General features: G+C 33.3%; 1 pseudogene; it reads right to left on the minus strand.

The window, feature by feature from the left end:
* Positions 1-12,631: 12,631 nt before the first annotated feature.
* The window catches only part of LOC136844811 (tachykinin-like peptides receptor 86C), a 49,384-nt pseudogene continuing 42,554 nt past the window's right edge, over positions 12,632-19,461 (minus strand).

Here is a 19,461-nt window from a genome sequence, read left to right on the forward strand (position 1 = left end):
AATAGGAGCAAACTTACACTTAAGAAAGTTGTGTAATTGTATAAAAAAAAAGCCTGGATGAGTAGCAATTTTCAGAAAAATAGTTACAAAGAAATGGGATCTCTTGGTGGAAACCTAACCAAGTGGAGGATAAGGTATAGGCCGTGTGGAAGAGAGTACTGAAGGAATTTAATTTAAAATTAAAATGACAACTGCTATGAAAATTCGTACCAAAGCCGGTAAACGTCTGTTTCCTAAAAATAGAAGTGCAAAAGCCCTGCTCATCTCGAGACACCAGTATACTGTATCTAAAAAAGCAAGTTTATTATTGTTTTCATAATATATCGTAAACTTAATGTTGGGATGGGCTAAACTGGCATACTCCAGAAACTGCTTGCTCTCTATTTCGGAATAGTAAAAAGGTGTCGTCTACGTATCGGTCATGAAATAAAGGCGGAAAATGAAGCCCCCCAAAACATTCAAATAGCGGAAATGATTTCATTAGCTTTAGGAAAGAAACATTTCTTTCCTACTTTCAGATACAAATTGAGACCATTTGTGTATCTAACGAAATAATTTCCGTTATTTTAAGCTTTTCGTCGGCTTCCTTTATTATCATCATGAAAAACACGAGAACGGTGTTTGTCGCCTTTATATATATATATATATATATATATATATATATATATATATATATATATATATATATATATATATACATAAATATTATATTGTGCATATATGAATTTAATTACATTAACACGTTATTTGTTTATGATCTATCACCACAGGTGAAAACATAAGATATTGGGTGTAGGTCCTGAGAGGTTTCCACTTTATTCGTGAATGACCTGGAAATATATATATATATATATATATATATATATATATATATATATATATATATATATATATATATATATATATATATATATATATATTTGTGCATATGCATACGTACATATTAATTAATAATAAAAAGAGCTACAAAGAGCTTTCAGAGGAAGGGGCGAAGCTAGATAAACAGAAAGTCTGGCAATGGCTAAGGCTCTGTGAGGCTTAGATTATGCATTCATCTTCCCCCTCGATATGAGACCGCCTTGACGTTGTGGGGGGGCTCTTGAACCCCAGGAATTTGTTTCTGGATTTGAGTCCAAGAGTCTCATATACCATCATATATTATTTTGGATTAAATTTGTGGAATTTTCCACTTTTAATAAAATTTATTGGACCTGACAAATAGGAAAAGATATCATAGCTGGGAATGGGTTTCATCCGAAGCTAAATAGTGAGAACTGTGGTAGGACCATCAACTGCCCGATAATGTTCAGACCCGAGAGTTACCAGATTGGTAGCTCAAAGGCGGAACTATTCGTTAGGGCTGGACCACGGATTCCAGGGGGGTCTGGTTCTATAGTTAGGACTCTCGGCATTCTATCCGGTTTGCCCATAACATGATTAGGGTGGGGATGATTGTATTCTTGTAATACTCTCAGTCCTAGCAAGCGGGTTTGGCTTACACTTGAGCCACTCTAATGATATTGTGCCATCCCTGTGGGGTAGGGTAGGGAGCGGACATTTGGGAGTCAGTTCTCACTTGTGCCTTTGGTGGAAGAATAAAATTCCATGAAAAGCTGATGATATCTTTTTAAGGTTTTTAGGTTTTTTTTTTCCTCCGTCAAATCTTTATGCCAAGTGAAAATAAAGATTCGAGTACCCCTGGACCCTTTGATGGTAGTGACTCAGCACAGTTGACGACCGCTGGAACCTCCAGTAGCAACCTTTCTTTGGAAAAAACAAAAGAGAATCCAAATGTAATCACACTGGAACCTTTTGCTCCAGTGCACACAAATCAAAAAGAAGTAAATATCGTTTTGACCCAACCTTGACTCACTTCGACTCCCTCTGGGAGTGAAAGTTGGTCAAGGTATCTAACCATGGAAACAGAACAACAAATCTCAGCCCTAAAGTTGGAAATTTTCTTATTAAAAAGACACTCAACGACAGAAATGTCGTTTAGACAAAAAATGAGAACGTGACTTACAGAAGCAACAACAAAAAAACAGTCTGAAGACTATCTATCAATAAAAAATATTGACAGTGTAAACATAAAAGTAAAGAAGCATGACACTATGAACAGTATTCAGGGTACTATTGTACTTCCTGAAAACAATGACAAACCGGTTGATAAAAATATGCTATTGGACTCTCTTAAAATGAGATATACCAAAGTCCAAGATTGTGAGGTATATATAATACCAAGTAAACAGAATATAATGGCAAATATAGTCGATCACCTAGATCCCCAATATTACGTAATGGAGAAAGAGTTCATGATGTAAAAGAAATATCAAATATAATAGGTCGCCACCTAGAATCAATAAATGATAGCTTGAATTTAGACGAACATTTTCGAAATAGAAAAAGGAATGAAGAAAAAATTATAATTAATTTTGAAACAAGTCAACAACTATACTACAATGTCCCATTTACATTAGAAGAATTTGATGCTGCATTAAAATCTTGTAGTAACTCTGCCCCAGGAAAAGATAATATCCCTTTTGAACTTCTTATACATCTTAACATTAAAGCCAAAGAATACTTATTGAAATTTTATAATCACCTGTGGAAAAAGAAACTACTTCCCAAAGCGTGGAAACATGCTATAGTAATTCCTATACCCAAACCTGGCAAAGATCCAACATCAGTAAATAATGATAGACCTATATCACTAACTAGTTGTCTTTGTAAGCTCATGGAAAAAATGGTAAATAATAGACTCATATGGTATTTAGAGAAAAAATAAGTTCTAACAGGCACTCAGTCTGGAAGTAGGAAAAATCATTCAACTTTAAACTCACTAACATCACTAGCAGATCAAATCAAAAGAGGATTTGTACAAAAGAAAATCACTGTTGCAGTCTTATTTGACATTCAAAAGCTTGTGATACAACATGGAGACATTTAATTATAAAAACTCTATATGACATAAATCTATGGGTGAACTCCCAATTTTCATACGAAATTTCTTAACAGAAAGAACATTTCAAACTAGAATTGAAACAGTATTATCGGAAACATTTGAAATAAAAGAAGGTATCCTCAAGGAAGCGTACTAAGCAGCACATTATTTACACTAGCCATCAATAATATAGTTAAAACACTTCCAAAAGATGTAAACAACAGCTTATATGTTGATGATTTTGCCATTTTTTACACTTCAAGCAACTTGCGCCACATCCAAAGAATCTTAAATATCTCCATAAATAAAATTGAACAATGGGCATTATCTGTTGGATTTAAATTTTCTGATGAAAAAACACAAGCAATAGCATTTTACAGGGATAAACGTTGGCTCAGAAACGAAGATATAGTTCTTACCATGAATAACACTCCCATCCAATTTTATCCAGAAGTCAAACTCTTAGGCCTATATTTTGACAATCATTTGAACTGGAAGACCATGTAAGACATACCAAAGCAAAGGCCTGAAAATCTTTAAATATATTAAAAAATTAGCTCACACTTCATGGGGTGCTGACAGAGATATATTGAAACTTTATAAGGCTACAGTTCTACCAGTATTAGAATATGGCAGTCAATTTATAGTTCTGCTAGTGAGACTATTCTCAAAATGCTAGATCCAGTACATCACCTTGGGATTCGGTTAGCCACCAGAGCATTCAAATCATCACCAGTCCAATCCTTGATTGTAGAAAGTGGAGAAATGCCACTATCTTATAAATTCAAAATAACAACTATGTGCAGAGGTTTAAAAATTATAAATAGTCCAGCAGAAACCAAAGATTTATTTAAAAAACCAGATTGTTTCTGTTTAATACAAAAATTACCCCATCCTTCCCTATTAGAGCAAATAGATTATTTATTAACAATGATCTTTATAATATTAGATTTTACAATTTTAACAAAATAATGCCTCTATGATAAGTGCCCCCCAGATATGTAACCAACTATGTACAATATCAGTTAATAAATTGAATAACCCACTTGCTATGAAACTGTATGCTCTGGAACATATCAAGGTACACAGTAATAATCATTATATACTGATGGTTCCAAAGATGATATGGGAGTTGGACTCGCTGTTTACGGAAACAATATAAAGAGCCAAGCCTCTTTACATAACAAAGCATCAGTGTTCACTGCTGAATTGCTAGCAATAAAAACAGCATTAACAACTATATATGAAAACCAGTTTAATGAAGTAACCATCTTTAGCGATTCACTAAGTTCAATAAATGCAATAAACTCTTATACTCCAAAAAATCAAATTGTAAATGAAATTAGACATACATTACATGAAATGAAAATGCAAAAGATATCTGTTACTCTATGTTGGATACCATCTCACATAGGATTAGAAGGCAATGAAAAAGCTGACACCTACGCAAAAGAGGCTAGAACACTCCCAATATCAGCAGAATTATTACCATTAGAAGATTATACTAGAGATACAGTAAAGAGGTGATTAAGAAGAAATGGCAAAATAACTGGAGGGAAAGCAATCTTAACAATAAATTAAGAGAAATAAAAGAAACTGTAGACCCGTGGGCCATCATCCTATCAGAATTGCCGCAGGTTTTCGCTAATGTTGACACGGCTAAGAATTGGTCACACTAAACTGACACATGGTTACCTGATGAGTAACCCCCATGCCCCTATACCTATGTGCGAAATATGTAATGTACAAATAACAGTAAAGCATATTTTAAAGGTATGTCCAAAATATAGAATCCAAAGAGACATTTTATTTAGAAGATATTCCTTTAAAGATATACTGTCAGAAAATGACAAATTTTCACTTTTTAATATTTTAAAATTCCTTAAATTTAATCATATGATAAAATAAAAGATTCATAGAATAATTTATAATATATTCCTAATTAACTTAATTAGTTCTTCGATTAACATATGTCGCTAGTTTTAATTAAATTCTTAGAGTTTAAATAGCTTGTCTAATCCTTCAGGCCAGCCCTAGGAGAGTTATTATTAACTCAGTGGTCTGGTTAAACTAACGTTAAAAAAAAAAAAGAAGATAAAGAATTGCAAAAATAAAATTTGAGGGTCAAGATTTACCTCAAAAAATAAAAATTTTGGGCCAAAATAGAGAACTGAGACCTTATGTTCCCAAGCCACTACAATGTCAAAATTGTAGTAAATGTGGACTCACAAAAAAAAAAAAAAGACTGTCGTAATGAACCTGTATGTGATTATAGTGGATCTGACGAACATGCCACACAATGGAAATGTAGTGAGCCAAAATGTGTAAACTGTGAACAGGATCATCACGCAAGGTCCAAAGAATGTATGTACTACATATACAATACAGAATTGAAAATGTTACAAGAACGAACAGGGATGTCTATCAAAGAGGCTAAATTGGAATTAAAAGTGAGAGGGATGCAAGATCCATCTAAGAAACATACATATTCTTCAATAACAAGAACCAATAATAAAACAAAATTTTATACATAGAAATAGAAGTAACAAAGCACAGAAAAATAAATCACAAGAAGAAATTAATGCCCAAGGGAAAGAAATTAAAATGGTAAAGAATAAAGAAACAGGTACAAATGATATAGATAACATTTTATCAAATTCATTTGAAATACTAATGCAAATAGGAACACAAGAGGACGCTACTACGGAGGTAACAGAGGAGGGGCCTGATAGACTAGAAAATAAAGATAAAAAGAGGCCATTGGAAAGACCACCACCCAAAACAAAGAAACCAACAATTGTTAGAGAAACGAAACGAAGAAAGTCAAAAACAAAAAGAAGTTACCATTATCTCCTAAAATAATAGTAAAACCAATGGATACAGATATCCAAAATACCGAAGAAGTGGAAGACAGTCGTACCTTAGACAATAGTGAATATGTCAAAGGAGAAGAGATTACTCCATCACCAATAATTGGTAAAACAAGAACAAATAAAGAAAGAAATATACATGACAACTCTTGTGGATGTAAAGATTGTTTCATTGCATTGTGCAACAACAACAAAAACATAACTAAAGTGTTTTAACAAACATTATAAGAAACTTTATGAAATATAGAAAAAAAGAAACCACAGATTTGAGTACCCATGAAAACGGTTGCATGTGCATTGAGCACTTGGTGTAATATAAAGAAAAACGAATGTCGTGAGTAAATTATTAGAAATAATCCAAATTGATAATACAAAAAAAGAGAGTAAAACTCGCCCGCAATAATGAAATATTTTCAATAGCACGTAAATGGTCTGCAGACCAGATTACACCTAGGAGAAATACAACGATTACTAAAAGAATACGAACCTATGATATATTTACAACATGTCAACAAAACAATATCAACGATAAGTAAATATACCTTAGCATCTTCATCTAGAGAGGAAGAAGGAAATTTAGGTACTGCTATATATGTACGTAACAAAGTATGTTATGACCAAGTAGCTGTAAACTTTACCGATCTGCAAATATCTAGTATTAGAATACGAATAAAAAACGATAATTATGTAATTTATAATTTATACAACCAACCCAATAAAAATTATGACTTAACAAACTTAAAGAATTACTTAATAATGCCAAGGAACCTACATTCATATAGTAGGTGATTTTAATTCCCACAACCCGATGCTGGACTGTAATTGTACAGACTCAAATAGAGCAGGAAGTAAAATAGAAGAATTCATAGATTCATATGACATGTGGTGCATAAATGATAACGAAATCAACACATATTTTTCTAAAACACATGGAACATTTTCCTCAATCGACTTAACTCTTATGTGCAACAAACATAGTAGATAGATTAGATTGGAATACAGTTGAAGACTTGCATACAAGTGACCATTTCCCAATATTAATTTCATTATTACAAAATAACCCCACCAAGCATGTCCCTCATTATCATCTATAAAGCAGATTGGGAGCAATACGAATTCCACACTAGGAATATCCCACCATTTGATATTTAAAAGACCATAATAAAACTAATAAATACTTGTTGATTTCATTACAAATGCAGCTGATAAAGCAATAACAAAATCCAAATCTCATCCAACAAAACACAAAGTCCCATGGTGGTCTGATGAGTTAACAGAATTAATCAAAATAAAACACCAAATTGGAAGACGATTAGATAATCTGAATAGAAAATCCAGTAAAATAAACAGAAAATTTCCGATATTAGAAGGAACTTACAAAAACTGACTATATTATTATTAGAAATTAATACAGTAAAACCTCTATATAACAAAATATCTGCAAAATTTAAAAGAGAAGTAATTCAAGGAAGAATCATTTCATGGAGAAAATATGTATCAGATCTCTCTAATATTACTCTCATACAAAAAATATAGGAAAAATTCACGAAAATAAATGGTACCCATGTTAAACCACCTACACATGCCATAACAAAGGATGGGAAAAGAATGCTTGATCCTAAAGAAATAAGTAATGTAACAGGTGAAAATTTAGCAAAAGTAAGTAGCAACAAAAATTTAGATGAGCATTTCCGAACAAGGAAAAATAATATAGAGTTAATAACAATAAATTGTGAAACCATAGAAGATATTTATCATAATAGAAAATTTAATATGGAAGAGTTAGAATTTGCTCTGTGGAACAGCAATAAATCTGCCCCTGGAGGTGACAATATTTGTTTTGAAATGATCTGCCATTTAGCACCTTTGGCAAAGACATACTTATTAGTGTTTTATAACCACTTATGGCTTCGAAAAGCTATAATTATTCCTATCCCCAAACCAGGAAAAGATCCCAGTAAAGTAAACAATTGCAGACCAATTTCTTTTACTTGTTGTCTATGCAAATTACTAGAAAAAATGGTAAATGCTCGACTAACATGGTACATTCGAGAAAACAAAATTCTGACTCCCACTTAATTTGGGTCACAATGTAACAGATCGACACTGGAACCTCTAGCTGATTGGAAGACCACATACGAAGAGGATTTGAATGAAAACAAATTACTATAGCCGTGTTTTTTGACATTGAAAATGCTTATGGTGCTACATGGAGGTATGAAATATTAAAACGCTACATAAAAATGACATCCGTGGACATTTACCTAGGTTTATCGAAAACTTTCTGACAAATCGCACTTTTCAATTGAGAATTGATGATGTATTGTCATCACCAACATCTTCTTTAGAAGTTGAATGTGGCGAAGTACCTCTGTCTCTCCATAGACAGCTAATAACAATGAAGAGTGCTCTGTGAATGCAGACAAATGATTCTCCAACCAAAAAATTATTTGGATTAAGAGATGTGTTTATAAATAATCATCCACCTCCTTTCCCAATTAGTACTAGGAGATTGTTTGAGTCGCTAAATACAAATATACAATTTCCTTTAATATTAAAATTACCTCCTCCTTGGACAGTGAATAAAATGAGAATTTGTACACACTTGAAATATTTATCATTCATATACTCACTCCAGAATACCATAGACAACATGCAGTAGAACATGTAATCCGAAAAGGTCCACATTATGCAATATACACCGACGGAACTAAGTCACAGTACGGAGTGGGATATGCTGCAGTATCCCAAGACAAAATGTATCAGTTCTCTCTACCAGATAACGCCTCAATATTTACAGCCGAGTTATGTGCAATAGTATCAGCCATAAAAATAATTAGAGAAGCCTCATGTAATAATTTTGTGATTTATAGCGACTCCAGGAGCGCTATGGAGGCCATTCAAAGCTATAATAAAAAAAAATAATATTGTACAACATATAAAGTTTTCACTCCATAAATTGTATAATAAAGGAAAAAAATATTGAAATATGTTGGATCCCTGCCCATGTATGGATTAAGGGAAATGAAGAGGCTGATAAAGCAGCTAAAGAAGCAGTCCAAATGACTAGAGCAAATGTAGACATCCCTATTAGTGACTATACAAGATACATAAAAACACTCATTGTAAGTAAATGGCAGAATATATGGAATGAAGAACCTGAAAATAATAAATTAAAAGAGATAAAATCCAGTGTCGGAAAATGGAGTTCATCATATCAGAGAGAGACACACACAAGTAATTCTGACGCGTCTTCGAATAGGTCATACTCGTCTGACACATGGACACTTAATGAACAGTGCATGTGGCCCTCCTCCTAAATGCCCAGATTGCAATGTGTTGATAATAGTTAAGCATGTACTGTGTGAATGTCCAAAATATAACCTGCAACGATTATCAAGTTTTGGAAATAGACCAATAAATTTTGTCGGAATCTTCAACATTTTCAGTAGTACCCATTTTGATGTTCATGAGAAACTGTGAGTTAATTGATAAAATATAAAAATCAATCAGTATAACAAATTTTAAAACAAGTAAATTTTATGAATTTATTTAATTTATTTTGAATTTTAATATACCTTTTTAGTGAGTATATATGGAAACATGAGTATAAATGTATTTATTGTGTGAATGTGTTCTAGTATGAAAACGTATACCTTTTTACAGCTCTAGATTTCATTTTCATTTATTCATCATTAACGAGTGACCTATTTGGTCCCAGTGCTAGGCTTCTAGCCTAGACTTGTCATTTCATCCTAATCCTTCGAGCCAGCCCTACGAGAGCTGATAGTCAGCTCAGTGGTCTGGTTAAACTTTTTAATAATAATGATAATAATGCATTCATCTTAACTTGTGCCTGAAAAGAAGAGACTCGAATTTTTAAGGTATCTGAGGAACTTAAACTTCAGCATAGTTAATATTTAAGCAGTGGCAAATGTTCCAGTATTACACCGTTAATTGGAAGGATTAGAGTAGTACATCTCTACAAGGACAAGCTGAATCAGTGTATATTTCCGAGAGGAACAGTGCGCGCAAGATTTAATGTTGTGTCCGCTTCGAACTAATTGTTGGTTTTAGAGTCCATAATATAGTGCAATTATTGTGGTTAGTCCGTCCCCTTGGTAATTTATCCGCTAACATTCTGATCTCTGATGAATTGTAGTTGCAGAAATGAACTTGTAAGTCTCCCTGTTCTCGAGGAAAATATTTGTTTATGTAATTTACGAGTACATTGGCGAAGTAATTGGGACTGATTCAAGAGGTGAATTATAATGTAGCATAAAGAGAGTCTGAGTGGAGTAAATGGATGTGTAAGGAGAAAATCAGAAAATGAATCACAAAGAGAGGAGCTTATCTGGAATGGAAATATACTTTAAAATGCAATAAGAACGAAAGCGAAAATGAATTTTATTGTAAGGTAAAAGGACCCATGAATATACGAAGATATGAATCAGAATATTGATATAAATAAATCCCCCGTTACAGTTAAGACCTGAAGAACGTGTGGGTTTGCGGAGATATTTGAGTACGGCCATGTCAGACTAAGTAAACAGCTATAGTGCCTTCTGTTTATTTGACCAAACTGATATTTTCTGAGTACATTCGAAATTTATTTCCAAAATTAATTTGCATTGACATTATGAAATATCGTTCGGAACTGTTTCTATCAAAATATTCATTTCCATTTCATTTCTTCATCAACCCATTCGCTTAAAAACGAAATTTAGTACCGTAGTTTATTCCTTCCGCTCACTGATCGCTTGTATTTGTTTTTAGATAATCATAGAACACAAAGCACCTCGTGACCTGAGTAAACGTTTAATCCTTTGAATCCAAGGGAATTCAGGCGGATCTCGCAAACGTCGAATTTTATGACGAGATAAACATTGTGAAACTTGAGAGCCAAGAAAAAAAATGTAGTCCAAAAACGTCACACTCTTTTAATACACTACTTATCAGCTTTTCATTTTAGTTTGTTATGAAGTTGAGCAGGTTTTTATATGTATCTAAGTATATTTACTTATAAATGTATGAATACGTATGTATGTATGTATGTGTATTATACCTACATGTGTATATATATATATATATATATATATATATATATATATATATATATATATATATATATATATATATATATATATATATATCTACTCTCTATATTTATTAATATATGATTGTAATCACACTGTCATGTGATTTCCATATACATACCACAGGGTAAATGAAACATTGGGTGTAAATCCTGATCGGTTTCGTCTTTTTACGTAAACTAAGACATTTTCATTATGGTAAAGTTGTGTGCATGCATATATACTATATATATATATATATATATATATATATATATATATATATATATATATATATATATATATATATATATATATATATATATATATATATATATATATATATATATATATGTATATTATATGTATATATATATATATATATATATATATATATATATATGTATATATATATATATATATATATATATATATATATATATATATATATATATATATATATATATATATATATATATATATATATATATATACTAACAATGAAGATGAAGGAGAAACCACAGGAAAAAAGGAAATAGAGTTCTTAATTTGTCCCAACAGTTTCACCCTCCATCAGGCCTCTTCCGGGGAACTTTATTGACTAATCAGTTTAAGAAAAACATATACCGGACATATGTTTACATTTGACTAGACTTATATAAAACAAACAACCACAAATGGTTAACGATGCTTAAACTTTACAGGATAATATAAAATATAAATTGTCTAGTACATAGTTCGTCCAAAAAAAGGTTAACAGTCTAATGAGGCTAAACAGGTAATTAAGTGAATACCTAAGTCAATTTTACATAATTTGTACTGGTTTTTCATGATATGTAGAAATAGTTCTGTCCTGAATAAGCCTATACTGCCATTGAAGTTATTGTTTTCAGTATATTGAATACATGCTGTTTCTATTAGATTTCTTTCTATAAAATTATTGTTTCTGAACAGGATTCTTGCTTGAGACCACTGAATTGGATAAAAACACTCTAGCATGTTTACTAATGGCGCTGTTTTCTTTGATCAGTAGCAATACTATATTTATGTTGTGCAATTCGTTTCTCAACAGTTTTTGCTGATTGTCAATATAAAATTTATTGCAACCACAAGGAATTTGTATACTACCCCGTTAAAAAGTTCTGCCAATGGTATTGCGGTAGGAAAAACACAACAGTCACGAAGGCATGTATGGCAAACACAGTATATTACTATTAAAATTCCTATTTCCCTTAGTGGAATAAAATGATTTTTTTTTTTTCTATATCCTGTAAGGTAAAATTGTGCTTAAGACCTAATCCATATATATAAATCTATCTCGTCATCAAAGAATTCAGGGCTGACTAGATGAAGAGCTCTAAAAACATAGATCTTATACCTGACTGAAATGGAAAGATCTCGCATTGATAATCAGATTGTTGTTGCTATCTTTTCGGTGTACTTTAAACTTTAAAGTATTGTTATTTCTAATGACTTTAACATCCAAGAAAGCTATTCTTATTTTTCCTTCTCAACAGTAAATTGGATCGAAGGTACTAACCCATTCAAGTGTAAATGTGAGGTCTATGTCCAATTGAATTTTCAAATACTAAATATGTTCAACATAACGGACAAAAGTATATTTTCAGGTTTTGACGCTTGCCTACTGTATATATATATATATATATATATATATATATATATATATATATATATATATATATATATATATATATATATATAGATATAGTTAAAAATGTGAGCTGTCAGAAAAAAGGATTTTTCATAAGAAAATATACAAAAAATTTGCTAAATTCTCCAGTCGTATCTGATCCCGTTCTCATCTTTCTTTTGCTTTTGAAGTTATCCGTTTGTCGTGATGTTTTTGCAACGGCAGGATCACACAATTTACAACTTGTCAAGGAATTGTTGTTTATTATAAAAGCTCGAATTCTTAACTAAAAGTTGTCGACAAAATTAAAATTTATTTTATATTTTAGATTTTTAAGTAGAATTGGCGATAAATATTAGATATCCTCGTCAATGAAATGGATTTTTCGGTTCTTTTTTATCCGTGTAGCCTTCTCATCCACTGGTGAGAGAAATGATAACTTCATTTTCAATCAACTACCAGTAAACCCGGTAGGGGGGTTGGGGCCATCAGTGCACATGCGCACTGTAGGCATTATTTACGGTTCTTTGCAGCATCCCTCTGGGCCCTAGCTGCAACCCCTTTCATTCATTTTACTGTAACTCCGTTCACATTATCTTTCTTCCATCTTACTTTCCATCCTCTCCTAACAATTGTTTAATAGTGTAACTCTTCCATTTTATTTAGAAGATATTCCTTTAAAGATATACTTTTTTCCAATATTTTAAAATTCCTTAAATTTAATCATTTATACGATAAAATATAAGATTCATAGAATAATTTATAAATATTCCTAATTAACTTAATTAGTTCTTAGATAAACAATTGTTTTCAAGCCCTAGGAGTTGATATTAACTCAGTGGTCTGGTTAAACTAACGTAAAAAAAAAAAAAAAAAACTGCGAGGTTTTCCACCTGTTACGCATTGAAAACCTTCTCACTCTCTACTTCCCTTTCAGCCCTGAGTGACCATATAGATATCCCAGCGCTTGGCCTTTGGCCTAAAAGTTATATATTCCAGTTCAAATTCCAGCTTTCAGTAAAGATATAAAGTGTACTAGAGTGTGCCCTCAATAAATACACAGAGGAAGGTTACATTGGTTATATGTTGTCGTCTGAAAATGGTTAATTACGATAAAAGTGACGATGGGCAAATAGCAAAGCTCGAATTATAATTTGCAAGCTTTGCTGATTACATATCATTACGAGCTTAGCATCAGCGTTGTTGATAAAGAAGAAATTGGTGCTTTAGTGTGTGACATTGTTCAAAAACTGCATATTACAACATGAATTCATTCATGTTGTAATATGCAGTTTTATTTTCTTATAGCACATAAACATTTCACGAGTACAACTTGTCCTTCAATCAATTTATTAAGACGTGCCGGGTATATATAAAAAGAAATGTCTTCTTTTTTTTTTTACTTTTTTTTTTAAACATTACTGACGTAACTAGTCCAAGCTTGTTGGAGCAAACTTACGAAGAAAATCTTAAGTTTAAATTCTGAGAAGTATTTGCTCCCATTAGACTTTAGCCACCTACTTAGGAGAGGACATATGACCTTTTGAGACATTAGATGTCCAGATCTTCAAGTACAATCAAGAATATATTTCAAAATCTGCCTTATTTTCTTTATCATTTAATGTGGGATGTGTCTCTTTTTCTGAGAGGGCTGATGTAAAATGGAGTGTTATTGCTCTCAGCAAATATTCCCGGCATCGATAGCCCATTTTATGGTGACGCCAGGTCAATGTATTGGATTCATTCATGCCATTTTTCCCATGGAATGAATGGTGGTGCCCATGAAACAGAGCCTAATGAGTCAGACAGGACCCCAGTTAGACACAATTTTATGACCCTGAGGTAATAGACGCGGACTATCCGAACATATTGCGCTGTGAGAGAGAGAGAGAGAGAGAGGAATATGATTTCGTTCTCATCTTTTATACGATCGGGGAGGCGCTTAACCCATGATGTCACCCATCCAGATTCACTGGAATATGTTTACAAGGATTCATAATATGCTTTAAATATGGATTTCTAAAATGATGAGGTTCTCCCCTATTTGTTCCAGATCAGTAGTGTGATATTCGTGTAGATTCTCTCTCTCTCTCTCTCTCTCTCTCTCTCTCTCATACACGCGCACACACACACCTGCATCTGTAAATGGCATTGAAAATATGTTATTTCAAATTTACTTTTTTAGTAAAATTTAGTTTTAATTGCTCGAAGCCTTACACATAGATACTTTCATCGGATATTTACCTACGCTTATACTCGTATAAGAAGAGTGATTGAAACCGGGAGTTTTTAATCAGTTGCTCTATGTCCTTTTATGTAAACAAAAACTGAACTACGTAGCCTCTAATTGCTTATTGTTCCATACTCTTGGTCGTTAGGCCAAGAACTATAGGCAAGAAAAACTGTGAACTCGTCTTTATTAAAGGTATCAACTTTCCTGTGATACCTGGAAAAGGCAATCCGAGTCGTATGTATTTAAAGCTTAATCAAGAAAATTGTTTTCATACGCATTACAGGAATGACATAATAATGTTACAGAGGAAATTCATTAGTCATTGAAGACTTTGGCAGAATATAATAAATAGTTATAATAGCTGGACGAGATAGAATAGTGCCAGTCTCTCTGATCGTTGAAAGGACGACATTTGATTGGAATTTTACCTGTGGCTTTCCTTCAACATATAGCTCATGAATTGGCCATTGTACGTTGTCTTTGATTCCGGCTGAAAGGATATTTAAATCGGAACCCAATAATTATTCTGTCGAGTGATCCAAATAGTTCCGGCTGCTGACAGCCGGGGAAACGAACTGACAGCTTTAACAATCCTGGAAAGTCACTGGAACGCTGCTGACGGGAGAAGCAAATTTAATACCCCGTTATTCACGACGTTATGGAAATAACAATGAATGCTTCTTTTTCATTCATATTAAATGTCATGATTGATGTGTGATTGAGTTGTTCAAAATGCCAGTGTTTAGGGGATTTTTAGTCGGGATGAGGATATCTTGAGAAATTATGGATTCTCTCTCTCTCTCTCTCTCTCTCTCTCTCTCTCTCTCTCTCTCTCTCTCTCTCTCTCTCGTAAAGGACCGTGTATCGAAAGGCCTAGCAACCAATCCGTTGTTTCACGTTTCCTTCGTGGCATTTGTCTTTATTTATACAGTCATCACGCTCTATATCTTCGTGATTTAGTTATACACACACACACACACACACACACACACACACACACACATACATATATATATATATATATATATATATATATATATATATATATATATATATATATATTACACACACATACACTAGGCTTACATATAACAGCGTAACAAATGATCATGGCCGTCATGGGAACGACATACGTCACTGCTAGAATAACGACATTATACCTGGAATGTAAGTAAAATCAATCAAGATCTACTCAACAACTCTACGCCTTTAACATAAAAGACTGATAAAAGACCGATAATTCAACCACCACAGTGGTTGAAAAATAAAACCGAAGAACCGACTGGCAGCATCTGGCTTTAGGTCAGTTGCAAAATAAGGCTGAAAGTATCAGCATATTACCTTATTTTTTATGGTTACTTCGCAATGGCTAAATTTCCTTTCAAGATTACAGGTCTTGTCTTTGCCCACATTCGACCTTTTCCCCACTCCTTTGTTTTTCATTTGGAAAAAATATCGAAAATATTTGTCATAATAACAGGTATATATTGAAAATATTTAACTAAAAAATATTGAAACAAAGAAAAACTTGAAGAATGGATACTTACACGTAGTCATGAGAGATCGTGGAGCCAGACCGTCTGGCCACTTGATGACGCAAATTGTTCTCTCTCCGCGCCTGGAATTTTTAAATAAGAAAATAAATAAATAAATGGATGAAGAAACAAATAAATAATGGGGTTTTCAGTCAGAATTGTCAAGACAGACAGACTTCGTGGTGACTAATTTAACTGAGTTTTAAACAAAGGTAACAATCGATTTAGTGAACTGAAGTTACCTATCAGGTTGTATTTAACTGTGGGTGGTAATTAGCATAATTGCTATCATTATCATTATTGGGAAATCTCTGAAAGAAGTTGTTATTTGACTTTCGTAAAAAGTGGCTAAAAGTTTACTCGCTAAAAGGGATTTCGTTGTATTGAGTTTTATGTCCTCTTCAAGACCAAAGAAAATCTAGAACTTAGCTTGCATGAATCTCGTATATCATCGTTCTGTAGTGCAATACAGATATTGTTGCTACATTTAGGCGTCATTAAGAATACTTTACACGTGGAAATGAGCTGCTCAACATTTGAGTAATCGGTTTCATTTCACGGTGCAAAATAGAGTTTGGCAAAAAAATTTGTGGATACAAATTTTTTTTTTTTTTTTTAAGTAAAAGTGGCTCTGGATTTTTGCAGAGATGAATGAGTCCCCTAACACAAAGACAAGTTAATGCGTCTCCTCTTATAAACGCAGTCAAGTTAAACCGAGGAACTAAAACAAGTGAACAAATAGATAATGAAAACGTATGTCATGTTGTTTGCATTTTTCAAATGAAGCGAATTAAAGGTTACAAAATCTGTGGAAAGATCATTCCATCAGGCCTAGAGGAGAAACTCACATCGTGTGGATGGTGGTGGCATAAGGCAGAATAGGAGCTGCTATGGAAGCTGCCACCACCCAGATGACGCAGAGCAGCATCCTGCAGACGCACTTGGACATCCGAGGCTTCAAGGGACGCATCACGTTCAAAAACCTATTTTTGTAGTAGAAAATTTTTTTTAATGGTAATTAGCTTTTGTGTTATTTCTGATGATTAAAAACAGCAAGATTTAAGGTGAAGAATTAATTCGATTTCGAGTAAAAGAAATACTCATGCAATTGATGAAAGTCATTTGAAAAAGGGAGACTAAAAATATTCACCATTTCCTTTCTTCCCCTTAGACTTTGTATCGGCTCTAAGGTTCTGGTAATGCTTACTTTTATGACACCGACATGCAAACGTACCGTTTCATGGTACTCCGTTGCTATTAAGGAGGATGAACAGTTTTACAGTGAATTTTTAGTATAACAGTGTATTGTAGCCTTGCAAAATGGATGTCAGTAATATGTAGATCTTTAGCTGCTACATTATGAAGGTATATTATTTGATATGAAAAAAATGTCAGTCAGTCCAGCGATTCATATGCTAGACCCCAAAGGCTGCCTAAAGGCTCTGTCCTGCCTGAAAAAAAGGGGAAGAATGGACCACCAAACCACAGTGCAACTGTTGCCCAAGGAAGTCTGCGAAGCTCCTCTGTATGGCCAACATTGTGCCTCGCGAAGCATCCTATGTAAGTGGCACCCCTGTGAGGAACGAAAGTCGGGCTGTTGTATTTGTAATGTTTCTTGCTATCATGATGTTAGAAAAATGAACCGTGAAAGCAACGAGAAATCATGGGCTGCAGAACTCTGTCAAGTTTACTTTTCCGGTCTGTGGATTAGCTGTAGCTTCTGTGACTTGGCCTTTTACAGTCTTTGGTTGGTTGGCGTAGTTCTTGGACACAATTTTTTTTGTATAGAATTCCTTCAAGACTAATGTATTTTATGTGTTACATTTCTTTTTCGTTATTAATTTCGCATTGAGCTTTCATGTTATTTCTCTGCTCTTTTGCCTTGGCTCTCTTTATTTTTATTTATTTATTTTTTTTTTTGAGAATGGCCTCGTTGGTTGGGGGAGAGGGAGGGGTCAAGTTTCGACAATGCACGTTTAACGGTGCACTGTAATCATTAAATTGTTTCGTAAGAAGTGTTCGCATTAATAATAATGATTGTCTAAGCTTTTCCATGAAACCTAGAATGAGCTTACTTTTGGTGACGTTACTTTCTCTTCTCACATCAGGTGAATGACAGAAAAGGTCTCTTTCTTCTCAATTCATTGAAAAATGGAGCCACTGAACAGCTCTCTTGATCATCTCTCCTCTTTGCTACCGATAATTCTCGTCACAAGTGAAAGCTTCTATTTTTCATTGCTCTTAACTCTGCACTCGTTGCCTTTTTGTATATTTATGATTAGGAAAATGTCAGTAATAACACCATTAATAAATGTCCTCATTGATTTAACATATCACCACCAGCACCCGATGTATGTTTTTGGATGAGGTCATTAGCAAGGAACTCCTCTAAAATCTTTGTTGTTCGTTATCCATATTAGTACATAACAATAGGCGATCATAAGGTAAAAATTAACCTTTTCAGTGTTCAGGCGCCCCTTCCCAAAATATAATCCATCTAAAAGTGCCAATTATACAAAATACAATGCCAGGGTAATATAAAACAGGTGGTGGAATTTTCTGCAAGATGAATGTTTAAGAAAAGCGTATTATCCCTTCTGTATTTTCTCCCTCCCTCTTCTCTCGGAAAATATTTGTTCAAGAACTTCTGGGAAAATTCACGTCCGAAAAACGTCGCCGTGCCATTGTAGCTTCCACTCTGTTTGCATAATAATCATCCACCTGCGCATTTTTTTCGAAGAGCTTTTTGCATATTGTATTGTGCAGACGAAAATGAAAAGCGGACAATGCTGTGCGTTTTAAGGTTGCGAGTTTGAAATTAGATTAAGGCGAACACCTGTGAGGCTCCTTGCTTCACTTTTGATATTTTTACTTTTAATCATAACTTGAAAATCTGAAGTGTGATGGAGTAAGGTCAATGAGTTGATCTCTTATAAGTGTCAAGGAAAGTAATTAGTCTTTGGATAAACAATGACATAATATTCTACTTAAAAGGGTTTGTTGAGTTTGCGTTGCAAAGCTAATGAGGACTAAAGTTGATTTTACTGTTTTCAAAGAGGCTGTTTCTCACAGGCACAAGGAAAACATTAAGGTGTCTCACAAAAGGACTACTTAAGTCTTCAAAAAAAAAAAAAGAAAAAAGAAACCTGGCAGTAT

The sequence above is a fragment of the Macrobrachium rosenbergii genome, chromosome 13, assembly GCF_040412425.1.
Source record: "Macrobrachium rosenbergii isolate ZJJX-2024 chromosome 13, ASM4041242v1, whole genome shotgun sequence".
In the NCBI taxonomy this organism is placed as follows: Eukaryota; Metazoa; Arthropoda; class Malacostraca; order Decapoda; family Palaemonidae; genus Macrobrachium; species Macrobrachium rosenbergii.